The sequence below is a fragment of the Perca fluviatilis genome, chromosome 13, assembly GCF_010015445.1.
Source record: "Perca fluviatilis chromosome 13, GENO_Pfluv_1.0, whole genome shotgun sequence".
Taxonomy (NCBI): Eukaryota; Metazoa; Chordata; class Actinopteri; order Perciformes; family Percidae; genus Perca; species Perca fluviatilis.
Window position 1 is genome coordinate 7,518,176 of NC_053124.1, and position 16,481 is coordinate 7,534,656.

Genomic DNA, 16,481 nt, shown 5'->3' on the forward strand with positions numbered 1-16,481 from the left:
TTGGTTGCATCTTGTGACGATTATTGTCAAGAGGGTTGAGCTGGGTAGGATGATGCGCGTCATGTTTATGGTTGCAATGGCGCTGTTCTAAGCTAAACGCTAAAGGGGGAAAGTTGCCGATTTCCAACCCTTCTGAAGCAAGTCATCCAGCTGAGTTTTACGGTCGGACCTCCCGGTACTGCTGCCATTCATCTGCATGTACGGCATTACAGAAAATCTGATAACTTTCCCTTCAAGTGATGGTTCGGAGTAATTTCACCCTAGGGTCCTTTGCACCATGACCTCGAGCCAAACACCCCCCCCAGAAGCTTTTTTCAGCCGGGTCTAACATCGGACGAGTTAGCGTGATCAGCTGAATAGCTTAGTGCAGGCACTAATGGATCCACGTTTGTATCTCGTAAGTTACCCCACTAATAATTCCCGAAATGATGCCAAACTTCTACAGACAAACTTTCCAATCCATCGTTTTATGAGTACATAACCTATGTGTACTAGTGTAGAAGTTTCGTATCATTTCGGGCATTATTAGTGGGGTAATTTACGAGATACATCACTGGATCCATTAGCGACTGCACTAAGCTTCGACCCAGGTGAAAAAAGCTTCGGGGGGTGTTTGGCTCGAGGTCATGGTGCAAAGGACCCTAGGGTGAAATTACTCCAAACCTTCACTTTAAGTTACCAGCTAATGCTAGCACTAGGTAGCTAGCTAGCTTTCCTATCATCACGCTGAACAAGACTGGTTAGCATTGCTAAGCCTCTGCCCCTAAAGCATCCCCTGCTTTTATCGTCAATTTAAAAAGAAATGGGACCATAATTTACATAATGAACATTGTGCTGTATTGAAGAAGACTTGAAAGTAGCGATTGAGACCATAAACTCATCATTAAAAAGTTTATTGAGGTAATAAATCAAGTAGAAGTAGGGTTACTTTCTCTGGACATCGTTTTGTAGCCAGTGGAGTCGCCCCCTACTGGATATTAGATAGACTGCAGGTTTAAGGCATTTCCCCATTGGCTTCAATTTTAAAAGCCGGATGCTTTGTCCATTATTTTTACAGTCTATGGTTTATGCATTTAGGTTAGGTTTGAAACCTGATGACGCGCGATGAGATGTTTCCCAGCATGAGATTTGAACCTTTTTGTTGTTGTTGTTTCCATTCCTTTTAGATATATTGACACACTGCCTTTGGACTGTATTTCTGAAAGCTGGATATTTTTTTATGAGGGCTCTAATGTTTGATCAAGTCTTAATGAGACGAATATGTCTAAGACGTGCAGTATGTGTCAACTGTTTTGTATTATGTATATTAGGATGTCAGCTATCACTGTATTGTGTCTTATTGGAAATCTTGATTATGGCCTTTGAGTCCAAGAGGGAAAAATGAATATGGGTTTAATATGAGTGTACTAATTACAGATAAAGGTACCATGATGATGTATGTCTTTGGGAGATAACAATACTTACTACTGACCATGATGTAAAGACAGCGGGATTGAGTTAAACAAACATCTCTTGGGGACAGGCCTGGTCTGAAGGCAGAAATAATCTTTTTATTTTTATTTTATAAAAGCACAATTTTTCTCATAAGCTCCTTGGGTTTCATGTGTGCAACATTGCCTCACTGTGTCAAATTCTTTTGTCCCTACTTTCCCCATGAGCAACTAAAATATCAAACGTGTCTGAAAATGACAAAGGTTCCAGACTGATGCGGAGAACTGGGTAGTATTTATCAGGAACATTTTGACCTTAACACACTGGGCAGGGAATAACATGTACATGTTATCTTCATTGTTATCTTTAAAATGCAATATGAGTGTAGCCTAACCTCCAAGCCACTGTAACATAGTGTAGATTACCAAACCATTTCAATGACCAAACGGTAGTTTAATAAGTCAAAGTTAACGTCTGATCTAATGTTTCCCTCGGTTTAACGTGTGATGAACTGAAACTCCAATTGGAAATTGAATTCTACCTTTTTGTTCCTGTTTTGATATATTGGTTTGAAACTGTTGCAGATTTATTTCTCTTAATGAACCGTTTATTTTCTCAACGATATGTCAAACCTATATTTTCTTGCTAATGCCAAATGAAATAATCTCAAATAATGGCCTCCTTGTGATAGCCTCAATCCACCTGCTGTGCAGATATAGATCTTTTTAGGTTTTCCCCTTTTTACTCCCAGCAAAGCAACAGCAGCTCCCATTTCCTGAACTGGATATTTTCAAGAGCTACAGAATGAGTAGATATGATATTGCTTGTAATAGATAATAGCATACACATTTATAATTGCAACCACTGTAATTGCACACAAAAAAAAAACGTTAACAGCATTGCATTTAAAAAAACGGATTCCTTACTGTTTGTGGAGGATACATGTGTTAATGCAGATACTGTAATCTTTCTTTATGGCAGAAGGTTTAAAAACGGTAGTATACCAGGAAAAACTTTTGATGCAAAACAGAGCATGCCAAATCTGAATGCTGCTTCTGAATGGATGGCTTATTGGTCTCCATAGCAACCTGTTGAACGGGTTCCTCTGGGCCTAAGTGGTTATTTACATACTGTCAGGATACACTTGACACTATGATGCTGTGCATGCATGTGTGTTGGTCATTTGTAAAGCTCAGACTGGCGACTAGCACAGAGTGAATCTGTGCTTTATTGAACCGAGTCAACATAAAAACATGTTACTATTTCCCGGCCTGATTCTCTGTGTGAATTGACACTGATGCTGGGCTGAGCCCTGTGTAGAGCCCAACGTAAGATTGGCCCCAACCGTCTGGATGGGAGTCACCTAAGCAAAGCCCTGTCTGACCCACGTATTAACCACAGCATCCTTCTTCTCTGCCACACAAACTTTGAAGGTCCAGGCAGTCCCAGCTAGCTTCAAAGACCTACTGCAAGTACCACAGTATGTCCTGCAAAGGCAGTAATCCAGGTTATAACCCCTTGTCCCTGTACAATTTAGAAAATGCAGCCCAACAGCCTCTATACACTACTCTTTGAAAGGGGACTTGGCACAAATTTAGGACCCAGGGCCATGCTCTGAGCTGAAGCTGACTCAAAGACGGCCACCAAACCCTCCTGTCCAGCTTTTTCTTTGAATCAGAGCCACGTTGATGGGAAGCCAGTTGGTATGCACCCCTCGTCAGTTTCTGTGCGGTGCCAGGAAACTATGCTTAAGTGTGGGACATTGCCATTGGTTGCGCAGGCATTGAGCAGGGCACCCTTTTAGCCAATGGCAGGGATGAACGAGATACACTATGTCAATGAAGCTTTTTTTCCTTTCTGGCAATTGCCTCGGCACCAGCCAAGTGTGCGAGCAAACTCCATGCACTTTATATCAGCCTGATGTGCTTTTGGTGGAAGCAGGCAAGTCATGGGTCACACTGTGCCAAATATTTCTCTCCTGCCAAAAGTCCTGTTTCCATGTAAACCAGGAAGCGCAACATGCCATCCAATTGGATTCAAAGTGGTGGAAAGGCCAACTTGTGTTTGGTTCAGGTACTACAGCCGTACATTGAGGCAAGACAGAGCTTTAGAGCAGTGATCTTCAACAGGGGGTCCGTGACCCCTAGGGGGTCCTCAGAGTCATTGCAGGGGGGGGCACCAAATTATGGTTTAATACCTTTTTGAAAGTTCCTTCCCTCAAAATTAAAATAGGCCCGAAAAATACACAATCATGAATCCAACATATTATTGGAATAGATAAATCGCCCTATTCGTAAAAACACAGCTGATATACGATAACTATACACAGTTAAGCTAATGGAGTCACTGTGCCTTCCACTTGTATGTTATTGTTATTAAAACATGATGATATATGAATATGTAAATAGTAGCTTAGTATTGCAGGGTACTGTACTACATGTTATGGTAGGCCTAGTTTAATATGCAACTCAACACAATATATGTAGTCGGGGGTCCCTGCTCGTGTCTCTTTCAGGTTAGTGGTCCTTGGCCTAAAAAACGTTGAGGACCCCTGCTTTAAAAAATGGCAAGGAGCTTCACTGCTAAACAGAAATACAACCATCTTGTTTCACTGAGTACGTTTACATGCACACTAATATTCCACTATTATTCCAAATGTGACAATATTTCAAATTTGATACGGGTCACGTAAACAGCATATTCCGTTTGGATATTTCGAATAAAGCCTTTTTCCGAATAAAGCATTTTCTGATTAAGACATGTCGGATATGCTGGTGTTATTTGGGTTTTAGGAGCATTCTTTGGACGTTTATACAGCACATTCGGAATATGCGTCTCAAATCAGAGTTTTTACCGCAGGCCTCTTGCCTGTTAATGGCTCTGTGCGTTGCTATGGTTGTTGTTCACAAACCAGCTAACCAACAGTTTGCAAGGTTGCGGTAGAGATGCATGCCCAAAAGAAAACCTACGCCTACTTTTAAACATTATGAAAGACTTGGATATCAACAGGTTTTTTGATATGCGCACACATCGCAACTCCAACCTTTTCAAGAAGGTGGTTGAAGGAATGAAAGAGGGAGTCTGGATTCACATTGTCAAACTGGTCCGCCACCGGTGGAAATCTTTGAAAAAGTTCTGTTTCGCATGCCTGCATGTAAATGGGTACATTAGTGGAATATTCATTTTCATAAGCCGTGTGAACAGCTTAGTTGGAATATTCTTTTTTTCGGAATATGGGCAAACAACTGAATAATAGGTGCATGTAATCGTATTCACTGTGATCTACCATAAATGTGCACTTGTATGTATTTGATTGGCCGCATGCAGGACTGTCAGGTCTGCTTGGTCAGAGCAGCTGTTATTGTGCCACAGTAGGAAGAGCAAGGGGCAACCACTGTCTAAACAAAGGCTTACAAACACCCTTATTGGGCAGAAATATTTTTTTTCCTTTATCTTATATTTGTAAGTTAAAGTCCACCACTGCATCTAGTTCCAGTTTGTGCCATATACAGTACAGTGGTGCTAAACCGCTGTAAGTACCTACGGAGACCCCTAATGGTCAAATTTGGAATTTGCGTGCCCTAACAACTTTTGTGTGCATCCAGTCTAGTTCTAATTAACAGCCAGTTTGTGTAATCACTCTGTAGATACTACAAAAGGAAAGATGATGGGACACTTTACATGATGCATTATTGTGCATTACTCCTTTCAAAAGTCTGAGCTGCGACAGTATACAGCCACTAACAGTGAGATAGTGGCTGTATACTGTCTGGATACTGTCTGGCTGTGCTGCGTGAAGCTGGGGCCGTGGATATGGTTATCGTTTGGACTATTGCAGCATTTGTGGTTGAATCTGTGATGCTAGGGATATGGCTACGGTAGCTGTACTGTGACTACACTTTACAGTCTACTACCTAATAGTATTATGAATTTTTTTTAAAAGCACTTTATTTCTATGGATCAGAGGAAATGCAAAACTTAATGCGAGGGAACTTAAAATAAGTATTGTGAGGTAATGCAAAACTGATTGTGGTGTAAAAAAAAAAGAAGTCTTCTTTTCGAAGAAGAAGTTCCCACCGTTTGTAAGTACTTCGTCAGCATTGGTTTAGGCCCGTAGTAGCTCAGACCGTAGGGAGGTGGGTTGGGAACAGCATGGTTGCTGGTTCAAGTCCCAGTACGGACTGCTGGGTCTCCTGTTCAGCAGTTGCAGCCCCCTTAGTCTGAGGCATCTGACATCTCTCCATTTTAATTGTATAGGACCTGTGCATGTGTGTGTATTTCAGGCCTGTGTGTGTGTGTTAACTGTAAAATAAACCATTTTATTCCACTATTTTTTAACTAACCATACAAATTTATCAATTTATAGTTTTAAATTAATTATTTATTTTGGGTCCACTATTTAATTTTATAGATATGTATGTGTTATTATTTATGTAGTTATAGTAAAAAAATGTGTGTGTTAACAAAATGGTTCTTGATTTTAAAATAACTGTCTTCACAGCATGTTAAAATAAAATAATATTATACAATAATAGTATTACTATCAATTTATAAAATATAAAATGTTGTGGCAAACAACAAACACTAGTAATACCTGTAAATTTGAATTGTAATTTTATTTCACTCTTCTCATATTAAATTACTTAAAATTTTCAAATACACTCATAATTTAGCCAACCCCAATTACATACTGAGTATTTTCATTTTTTGATGCAGGTAAATAAGTTGTGTTAATTCTAATTTGCAATTTGTTGAATTTTTGTTTAATTTTTAATTTGAATGTAGTTTTTTTTGTATTTATTTTTTTTTATTTTAACATTTAATGTTATGTTTGATAAAAATATAATTAACTTTGAAGTATTTCTACTATTAATTGAGTGTGTCATTATTAGCACAATGATCAAATAAGCTTAAGAACTATTTTATGGGGCTGGGGTGGCTCACCCAAGCACCCACACTATTTATTTATTTATTTATTTAAATTTAATAATATTTGTTATAAGAAAATTTTTATTATTAAAAAAATTTATTTTTTTAATAAAATTAATAATAATTAAAATTAAAAATAAATAAAATTAAAAAAACTTAGTTACATCACCCTCATTAACTTTATTTAATTAAACAAAACATAATTATCTTATTAACATAACTTATTAAAATAATAAATTTATTACATTGTATTTTTAAAAATTATTCTTGTTAATATAATAATTTGCTTAAAAATAGTACACTAACTAAATAAAATAATTATAATTAAATGTAATTGTATTTTGTTTAACAAAAAAAAGTTTGAATATACAATAATATATGGTTGTTTTAACTACATATAATTCTAACAATAAATTATTATTATTAAATTTTCTAACTTACTTTTATGAAATACATACAATTTTTTTTGCTTACAAGGAACAATTTTTAGTACATTAGTATTATAGTTTTTTAAATACATATCAAGTTCAAACAATAAATATATTAATTAAACATATTCTATAATCTAACTTTGTGGGTTGAAACAACACTATTCTTAATGTTGCTTTACTCACATTTTAAGACAATTGAACTTACATTTTAAGTAGAACCACCCTGATAATTTTTACAGTGTACTAATAACTAAATTTAATTTTAAAATTACTATTAATTTAGTATAATAATTATTGTGATTCACGAGACCACGGCAAAATCCATCTTGTCAGGCTCCAACCTAATGCGTTTTTTAAAAATTTTATTTTTTTTCAAAGATGATTTTCTTTGGGCATTTTAGGTCTTTATTTTCATAGGACAGATGAAGACATGGTAGGGGAGAGGAGTAAACCTCTATAGATGCATTAGGTTGGGCGCCTGGGTAGCTCACCTGGTAGAGCAGGCGCCCAGCCTAACGTGTTTGCGTCTGAACTACCAACTTACCGAACTAATCAGCGTCTGGTGAGGAGCTACTGGCAGCTACGGGGGTGGTTTAGGGGTGTGTTGCGGCCGCTAGTCTTCGTTCAAAACAACAATGGCAAACGTGATGGACAGGTACTGTTCATCCAATCACCATGCCAGGTTCTTTTTTGACAGTGCCCGTCCTTTCCCAAACCGTTTCCAATGACGGCTTCTCAGATGGTTTTATCTATCTAACGGTTAAGTACTAGTGCCTCTAGTGCTAGTAACTAGTGCAAATAACTGGAAAATAAAGAGCTTTCGGTAACACTTTACTTGAAGGTATCTACATAAGAGTGACATCACACTGTTATGAACACATGAACCCTAACTTGTCATGACAAAAAACGAATGACACTTAATGACAGAAGCATTATGTCATAAACGTTTATGATTTGTTATAAACGTTTATGACACGTTCATGACCGGTCACTCTTATGTAGATACCTTCAAGTAAAGTGTAACCAAGCTTTCTATAATTTGATTATAAATACCAATTCTTGTATCATGTTGAGTTGAACATATCATGTGTCATGCAAGTTGGATGCAAAGAAGAAGATTAACGGTCCCATGACATGGTGCTCTTTGGATGCTTTTATATAGGCCTTAGTGGTCCCCTAATACTGTATCTGAAGTCTCTTTTATATAGACCTTAGTGGTCCCCTAATACTGTATCTGAAGTCTCTTTTATATAGACCTTAGTGGTCCCCTAATACTGTATCTGAAGTCTCTTTTATATAGACCTTAGTGGTCCCCTAATACTGTATCTGAAGTCTCTTTTTATATAGACCTTAGTGGTCCCCTAATACTGTATCTGAAGTCTCTTTTATATAGGCCTTAGTGGTCCCCTAATACTGTATCTGAAGTCTCTTTTATATAGGCCTTAGTGGTCCCCTAATACTGTATCTGAAGTCTCTTTTATATAGACCTTAGTGGTCCCCTAATACTGTATCTGAAGTCTCTTTTATATAGGCCTTAGTGGTCCCCTAATACTGTATCTGAAGTCTCTTTTATATAGACCTTAGTGGTCCCCTAATACTGTATCTGAAGACTCTTTTATATAGACCTTAGTGGTCCCCTAATACTGTATCTGAAGACTCTTTTATATAGACCTTAGTGGTCCCCTAATACTGTATCTGAAGAGTCTTTTATATAGACTTTAGTGGTCCCCTAATACTGTATCGGAAGTCTCTTTTATATAACTTTAGTGGCCCCTAACACTGTATCTGAAGTCTCTTTTATATAGGCCTTAGTGGTCCCCTAATACTGTATCTGAAGTCTCTTTTAGACCTTAGTGGTCCCCTAATACTGTATCTGAAGTCTCTTTTATATAGGCCTTAGTGGTCCCCTAATACTGTATCTGAAGTCTCTTTTATATAGGCCTTAGTGGTCCCCTAATACTGTATCTGAAGTCTCTTTTATATAGACCTTAGTGGTCCCCTAATACTGTATCTGAAGTCTCTTTTATATAGGCCTTAGTGGTCCCCTAATACTGTATCTGAAGTCTCTTTTATATAGGCCTTAGTGGTCCCCTAATACTGTATCTGAAGTCTCTTTTATATAGGCCTTAGTGGTCCCCTAATACTGTATCTGAAGTCTCTTTTATATAGGACCTTAGTGGTCCCCCTAATACTGTATCTGAAGTCTCTTTCCCGAAATTCAGCCTTGGTGCAGAATTACAGCCACCAGAGCCAGTCCTACAATGAGCTTTCCTTAGGATGTGCCATTTCTGTGTCTGTAGCTATATAGGGGGTACCAACTGCCATGCTTTGCTTCGTTTGAAAGCCATGATGTCTCTCTTTCTCATGGGTGGGCCAAATTCTCTGGGCAGGCAAAGCAGAGAAAGGGGAGGTAACCTTTCCCTTTATGACATCATAAGGAGAAGATACCGAATCAGGCCGCCATCTGAGCTTTCATTTTCTCAAAGCCAGAGCAGGATACCCAGGGCTCGGTTTACACCTATCGCATTTCAAGCCATTTCTAGCCACTGGGGGACCATAGGCAGGCTGGGGGAAGCATATTAATGTTAAAAAACCTCATAAAGTGACATTTTCATGACATGGGATCTTTAAAAGGTGAAAGCAAACATTCATTTGGAGTTAAAAAGGCATCTCTTTAACCTGTTCATCAGAATAAGGATTGTGTTTTTCTCAGATGGCTGTAGCTCAAATGAAGAACGGGATACCTGCTGCCCCCAAGTGGTCAGGAACGTACTGTAGCTAAATCTGCATTGTGCTCATAAACCGAGGGACAAAGTGACAACAAGGACTCTCCAGGCGCCGTTGGTCCGACCGACTAGCAGTACATTTGAAGCCCGTACTGACACATAGCTGCAGGGTAGCTGTCTGTTTACACTGTGTTCACACCCATTGGTTTGTCACACACCAAACAGCTTCTTTATCTCAAGTGTAAACATCCAAACCATATGCTTAGTGTTATTGCTTAGTACTTGTTACTTCTACTTATGAAGTAAGTTAGGCCTTTCGTATAGTGTTGTTCTATTGACCTCCTGGTAAGAACACTTTTGTTACCATTTTGTTATTAGACATATTTGGGTTGATTTTGTTGCAGTATGTGCATCATTGTGCTTCTATTAGACAATATTGTCATCAGCTAACTTTTTAAAATTGATGAAGACATTCACGTTTGTGCCATCCCCTCCTGCTCACCGTGATCACTCATAATGTGTTTAACTCATGTTTATAATTGGGCTGTAATTACCAGACTCCAATCAAGTAAGATTTATTTCAGGAACTTGAAGTTGCTGGCTCCGATCCACAACATACACTTCACTAATCAATTCAGTAAAGGAAATACGAAAAACATTAACATTAATGTATGTTCAACATTTGACTTGGCAACAGAGAACTATGCTCTATTTGTGTTAATCACAACTTGTTGTTGTTATTATATCCCATCTGAATACTGATCCAAAGATCCAAAATTTCTATTTTGCTAGTTTGATTGGAAAACGTTTTCACAAAGATTTCACTACCATTTGAAATAATTGAAAATAGAATAAAAAAAATAGAATATAAGTGTAATATATAAAAATGTACTGTATAGGCATATGCATGTGGAATTACTTTACTTACTAGACATCACAAAATAATTGTGTAAGTTTAAGTTAATTTAAGTTAAAGAACATTGGAATGTCCTTTTGTCTCTGTTTCAATGTGTAAATGAAAAAATCGAAAAGAGCTCCCTCTAACTCTATATTGGCCTTAAGTTAGGGGACGGTCTGTGAAAGCTTGTGGAGGCAATTCCAGACCACGTTTTTCACTATTTTGATATTATAGCACCTTTAACTACTTCGCTACAATCAGTAGTATGCTCAATTTAAATCCTTAACTTTATCATTCCGTCTCCTTCTGTCTTAATTGTAAATTACAGGTGGAGGTCAATCTTTTCCTGTATGGCCCCGGTATGAAGGAGGAAGTTTAGTATTGAGGGACCCATACGTATAGGAGAAGTACATTTAGGGCCCTATTTTAAGGCCAGCGCGTAAAGCGCATGGCGAAGGTGCGTTAAGGGCATGTCCAAATCCACTTTTGCTAGTTTGACGGTAGAGAAAAAGGGTCCATGTGCCGGCCGCATGGTTCTAAAGGGTTGTACTTAGTGTCTTCATTAATTCATAGGTGTGTTTTGGGCGTAACATGCAATAAACCAATCAGAGTGTCATGTCCCATTCCCTTTAAAAGCCAGGTGTGTTTGTACCTTGGCGCATTGCTAGTACCGGTATAATGGAGGATTTGCACCGTAATATTTTTATTTGTAATCTTTTGCATGTGTGTGTGCTGCTGCGCTTCCCTGTGTGTGTAACAAGCATAGTGTGCGCGCGCTGTGCATTTTACTAATTTGCTGTTAAAATAACATCAAATGCTGCACTATTGACTTTAGACCAGGTTTTTTTGGGGGGCTTTTTCCGCCTTATTTGACAGGACAGCTAGGTGAGTAAGGGGAGAGAGAGGGGGGAAGACACGCAGGAAATTGTCACAGGTCGGATTCGAACCCTGGATCTCTGCGTTGAGGCATAAACCTCTCAGTATATGTGCACCTGCTCTACCACTGAACCAACCCGGCCACTTTAGACCAGGTTTTTGTTGGTCACTGGCGCGATCACTTCCCGCTGCCTCAAGATAGCAATGCTCCCAGAATGTACCTGAACACACCTCCCTGTAAGACCAGCACGCCCACGGGTGCAAAGATGGGCGCAGGTGCATTTGCTATTTAAACGATGTGGGCACTGGACGAAAAACTGCGTCGGTCTTAAACTAGCAAAGAGACTTGCGTCAGGCTTTGCGCTGCGCTGCACCAGGTGCAAGATAGGGCCCTTAAATCCTCTGGCACTTTGAAGTTAAAACAAAACCAGACTTGTCCAGGTAAATATATAGATGCACAATTTCCCTCAAATACATAAAACTTTATCTTATCAATACAACTACTTCATAGGATTTAATTGACACCTGCAAAACGTTATAGAGCTATAAATTAAGAGAAAACACATATGTTTATGTTTTGGAGCTGTCCTCAAATTCAATATTGATTTAATATACATGTATACTTATATACATTAATGATTATGCTTAACATATTTTGAATATCTCATTTCACTTCTTACCTGTTATTTCTTTAAATTTAAAAGCACGCGAAGGAAGCTCTTAAAATCTTCAGAGCCAAGATTTCAGAGCCAAGTCCAAATGATAGATTGGCATAGATTAGCGCTGTCAAACTCAGTTTCACTACGGGCCACACTGGAAAATAAGAATCACATCAAGGGCCAGAGTTATTGACATGTTTTTATTTAATCGAAAAAGTCAAACATCTTTGACTGTATTATTGCATGTCCCATATACCTTTCTCCCTTACAGCTTAGTTAACATAAAGCCCCCAAAAAGTAACTTAGCCATCAAAGAAAAAAGGTTGAAAAAAGCGAGAGAAAAAAGTAGGAAAATGCGGCAAAAACTTCGGCAAAAGTGCCAAAAGTGTCGACAAAAGTGACAAAAACTTCAGAAAAAGCGACAAAAACTAGGTGGGCCAAAATTTATTATGAACCGAAATTGTATGAGGGCCGGATCTAAATCTGCCAGGGGCCAGATTTGGCCCGCGGGCCTTGAGTTTGACACATGTGGCATAGATGAACCTGACTCTGTCCAAAAGTATACAAATCCATCTCTCAGCACCTCTGACACTCAGTTATAAGCACGTTTTATCTCATGTGTTTAATTTGCAACCTTACTGACAGGACAACATCATTAGCGCAATATCCCTTGTGAATAGGACCTCGAGGCGGGGACAGGCTAGCTGTTTTCCCATGATCCCAGTCTTCATGCTAAGCTAAGCTAACCTTAGCTAACAGTTAACTGACAGACGTGAGATTGGTATTGATCCTCTCAATATCGGAAAGTGTCAACTTTGTTGACGTTTTTCTTCTTATAGCCAAATTAAGCTAATGCCAACCCCGGCCTTCAGTTCCCAATTCACCAACAGCACTTCCTGTTTCAAGGAACTACTTTGTCATTTGTATGTTCATAATAGAACAAAGTAAATTTGCCTTATTATACTGGGTCACATGTAAAAACATGGTCCTGTGTGTCCAGAAATGTAGTTACTGTAAGACTAGATACCTTTGATTCTACATTGGTCCAATAAAGGGACTATCAGTGTCAATGCTACATTTAACGGTAACTCCATCCTAGACATACACATCACATGTCATGGGAAGTATCAGCCTGTGAAAACAGTTATGATATCCATAGTGGCTCTGGAGGAAGTGTTCCAAAGTCTGAAAGAATAAGCCCCTGTGCGTGATGTCATCAGGGTTATCTCAGCTTGCATCTAGTTTTGCTATTTTGTGCCAGTCATATTTCATGTAATTTTAATGTGTATGAAAATGATCTATTCACATCAACATTATTCTACCTCAATGTTTATACATCTTTATGCATCAATCTTAATCAATTGTACATGTTTACATTACATGTCTACCTTATCTTGAAAGTTTTCACCTTTTTCTGTTTTATTTAATTTCTCCCAATTTCAATATTTACATTTAAAGTTGCAGTAGGTAAGACTAGTAAACAAAAAAAACTAACTTTCTGTCATATTTGCTGAAACTGTCCCTGTTCAGATGCACCAATCAGGGCCAGGGGGGGTGTCTAACTGAGTGTCAATCACTGCTCGGGCACACGCATTCATTCTCCCTTGTCGGGGGAGAGGCTTAGGAGACCATTTTGGGCTTCAGTAGAAAGGGGGGAGGAACTGAGAAGTTGTAATTTTTTGGCTAAGTCCTGGATCTTCACAATCCTACCTACAGCACTTTTTAACTCTTTGTTATATTCTGTAAGTATTTGCTGTTGTAACAACCAATTTTTATAAGGGCATCATAGACATTTCATGGTTTCTTCTATGGTTACACTTCTCTCTTGTGATCATATTATCACCTTGCCCTCCCTGGCATCAAAGACTTTTGTAATCCATGACCAAATTCTATAAACCATTCAAAGAAAAAGAAAAGTCTTAGAGATAGGATCCCCCAAGTGTAGATGAATGTACATGTATTTGAGGTAAACACATTAGCAGAAAGAACTGATTTATTTTCTCATGCCATGAGCAGAATTGGCTTTCTTCTTCCTCTGATGCAAACCTCCACTCAGATATATTGACCCTCCTGGCTGGCTCTGCAGAAGGCTCCAGTCTTAGTGTGTGTGTGTGTGTACTGGTCCATCCTGCACGGCTCAGTTACTCACTTAAAACCCTGAATCTGCTGAATAATGGCACTGTTGGACTCTCTCCCACATTCCTCCCATCTGACTCACAATGGAAGGGGCCAGCCTGCTTCCCTTGTGATAAATTCCCAATAACATTTCATCACTGCTCATTGGACTTAATGGGGCTCAAAATATTTTATAGCAAGCAATGATGCACAGCTGATTTGTTCATGTCAAAGTATGATCTTCTTGTATTTCCTCTTAAACATAAATGTCATTGATAATTACAATTTGGGGAGTCTGGGTTATTTCAAGCTATTTACTGTTGCTGGGTGGTCTAGTGGTTAGACAGAGTGTACCAGAACCAGACAATCCCAGATTGTATCCCCTTGGCAGCCATGTGTTGAAGTTTCCTTGAGCAATACTAAACACCCCACTTCCTTATTTATCGTATGTCCCTGACAGTGAAGGGTTCTTTGGAAGGATAGGCAGCTAACAAAATGTTTTATTTAATACATTTCAGAGGAGCTTGTGGATACATATTGTAATTGTGCCATAAGCAGTCATCAAGGTTACACTCAGTGTTTTAGCCAATTGTCAGTATGTTGCTCCAACACTTTGGGCTATTGCATGAATTGCAATAAAATGTTGTCCATCCATTTATTGTCCCTAGATAATAAGGCCTGTTGACTCTGGTGATCCCCTTACTTTTCCTCAAGCACCACCGTGAGGTTGATATTTTGGATATCAAGGCTCCGCCCTCCTACGCACTTCCGCTCAATTTTCATTTTCCTTCAGTACGTTGTCTGGGTTTGCGGTATATTCGCGTGCTTTTTCCGGCCAATCTTTACCTGTCCAATCAGCGAACAGAGGGAGTGGCTGAGAACGATGACGTTGAGGTTGTGCGCTAGTTTGAGTTGTAGTTCCGTAGAGAGAGAGAGAAAAGATGGGAAAGATGGAGAAAGATGGAGAAAGATGGAGAAAGATGCGAGCGAAGCCATTCTGTCCGTTGTGGCAAAGCCGCCGAATATCCAGAAGTTAAAGCCCGAGCAAGAACAGTCTTTGCTGAGTTGTGTTGGTGGCCATGATGTTGTGGCCCTCCTCCCCACGGGGTTCAGGAAAAGTTAGATTTTATAACTATAACTCCGTTAGTGAAGGAGTTGGCTAAGGCGAACACTAGCGATGCTAAGCCGAGGTCACGACCAAGCGTTAGCGATTGGTTATGGCAGATCCAGAGTGGCTCTGGGCAGATCCAGTAGTTTTAAACTTCAACAGAGTATCCGCCTTCAAGGAAGTTAACACTTGTCAATGGAGAGTGGCCAGACTCTCTGTACAAATGAAATGGACCAGAGTCTGGTAGGACCAGGCTAATGGACCAGAGTCTGGTACGACCAAGCTAGACTATTATATGGATGGCCATGACATTTGGTAGAGATATCCATGGTGCCTAGATTCTTAACCACTTTAGTTATCCAGTGAAACAATTCAACATCTAATGGATAGATTGGCATAAAATGTTTGACAGATAATCATGTTTCCCAGACGACTTATCCTACTTTGGCGATCACTGGACTGTTTCTCTAGGGCCACAAGAGGTTGAATTCGTGGGTTTTGGTGAAATGTCCCGGCAACTATTAGATGGATTGCTTCAAAAGTTGGTACAGACACCTTACATATTTAGTGACCAACTGAAATTGGGAGAAAAGTTCAGTATGCCAGAAAGCTAACTGTGTCAAAACCAGGGGCAAATACATGCCAGAATGAGATCAATAATGAATTCAGACAGGGTTAGATAGATAGATAGATAGATAGATAGATAGATAGTAGATAGATAGATAGATAGATAGATAGATAGATAGATAGATAGATAGATAGATAGATAGATAGATAGATAGATGATAATAATAACAATTTTAGGCATCCAGTAGCTCAGACAACCATAATACAGCAAACACACATACACTGTCTGGTTTAGAAATGTTTGTGCAATATTTACTTTGTGAGAACATACAATTCACTATTCACTGTCAACAAAGCAGCAGAAGAAATGTGCTACAAAGTAAATAATCTGCTTTTAACTTAAATGAATATACCGTATATGTGCAAGTTCAGGAAACCATCCAAAATAACTGGAGAAAATAATTTCAGAAATGTTGGAGCAGCTTTCAATCAACAAACCCAATAACACGTTTATTTATTTATTTATAAGTTACATTTTTACAGGCAGATTTTATATTGGCTGCTGTTTTCATGATTTACCATAAAGCTCTACCATGTGAATCAAAATATTTTATGCAGAGATGAGATAGAGTGATGTTTGTCATATCACGAACTATATAGACGTGCATTTCAAAGACCCTTTGGCTTTTAACACACAAACTGCTTTCACACATGCCACACGCACGCACAGACATGCATGTG

At 38.7% G+C, this 16,481-nt stretch overlaps 1 protein-coding gene across 4 annotated transcripts in view; it reads left to right on the forward strand.

The window, feature by feature from the left end:
- Positions 1-568, forward strand: part of paqr7a (progestin and adipoQ receptor family member VII, a) — a 14,535-nt gene extending 13,967 nt beyond the window's left edge. For 3 of the 4 annotated variants that reach the window (XM_039819826.1, XM_039819828.1, XM_039819829.1), the window contains exon 3: positions 1-567. This exon is cut by the window's left edge and continues 1,962 nt beyond it. The gene's annotated coding sequence lies outside the window, so the exon portion shown is untranslated. The other variant, XM_039819827.1, reaches the window with a different exon arrangement.
- The last annotated feature ends 15,913 nt before the right edge of the window (positions 569-16,481 follow it).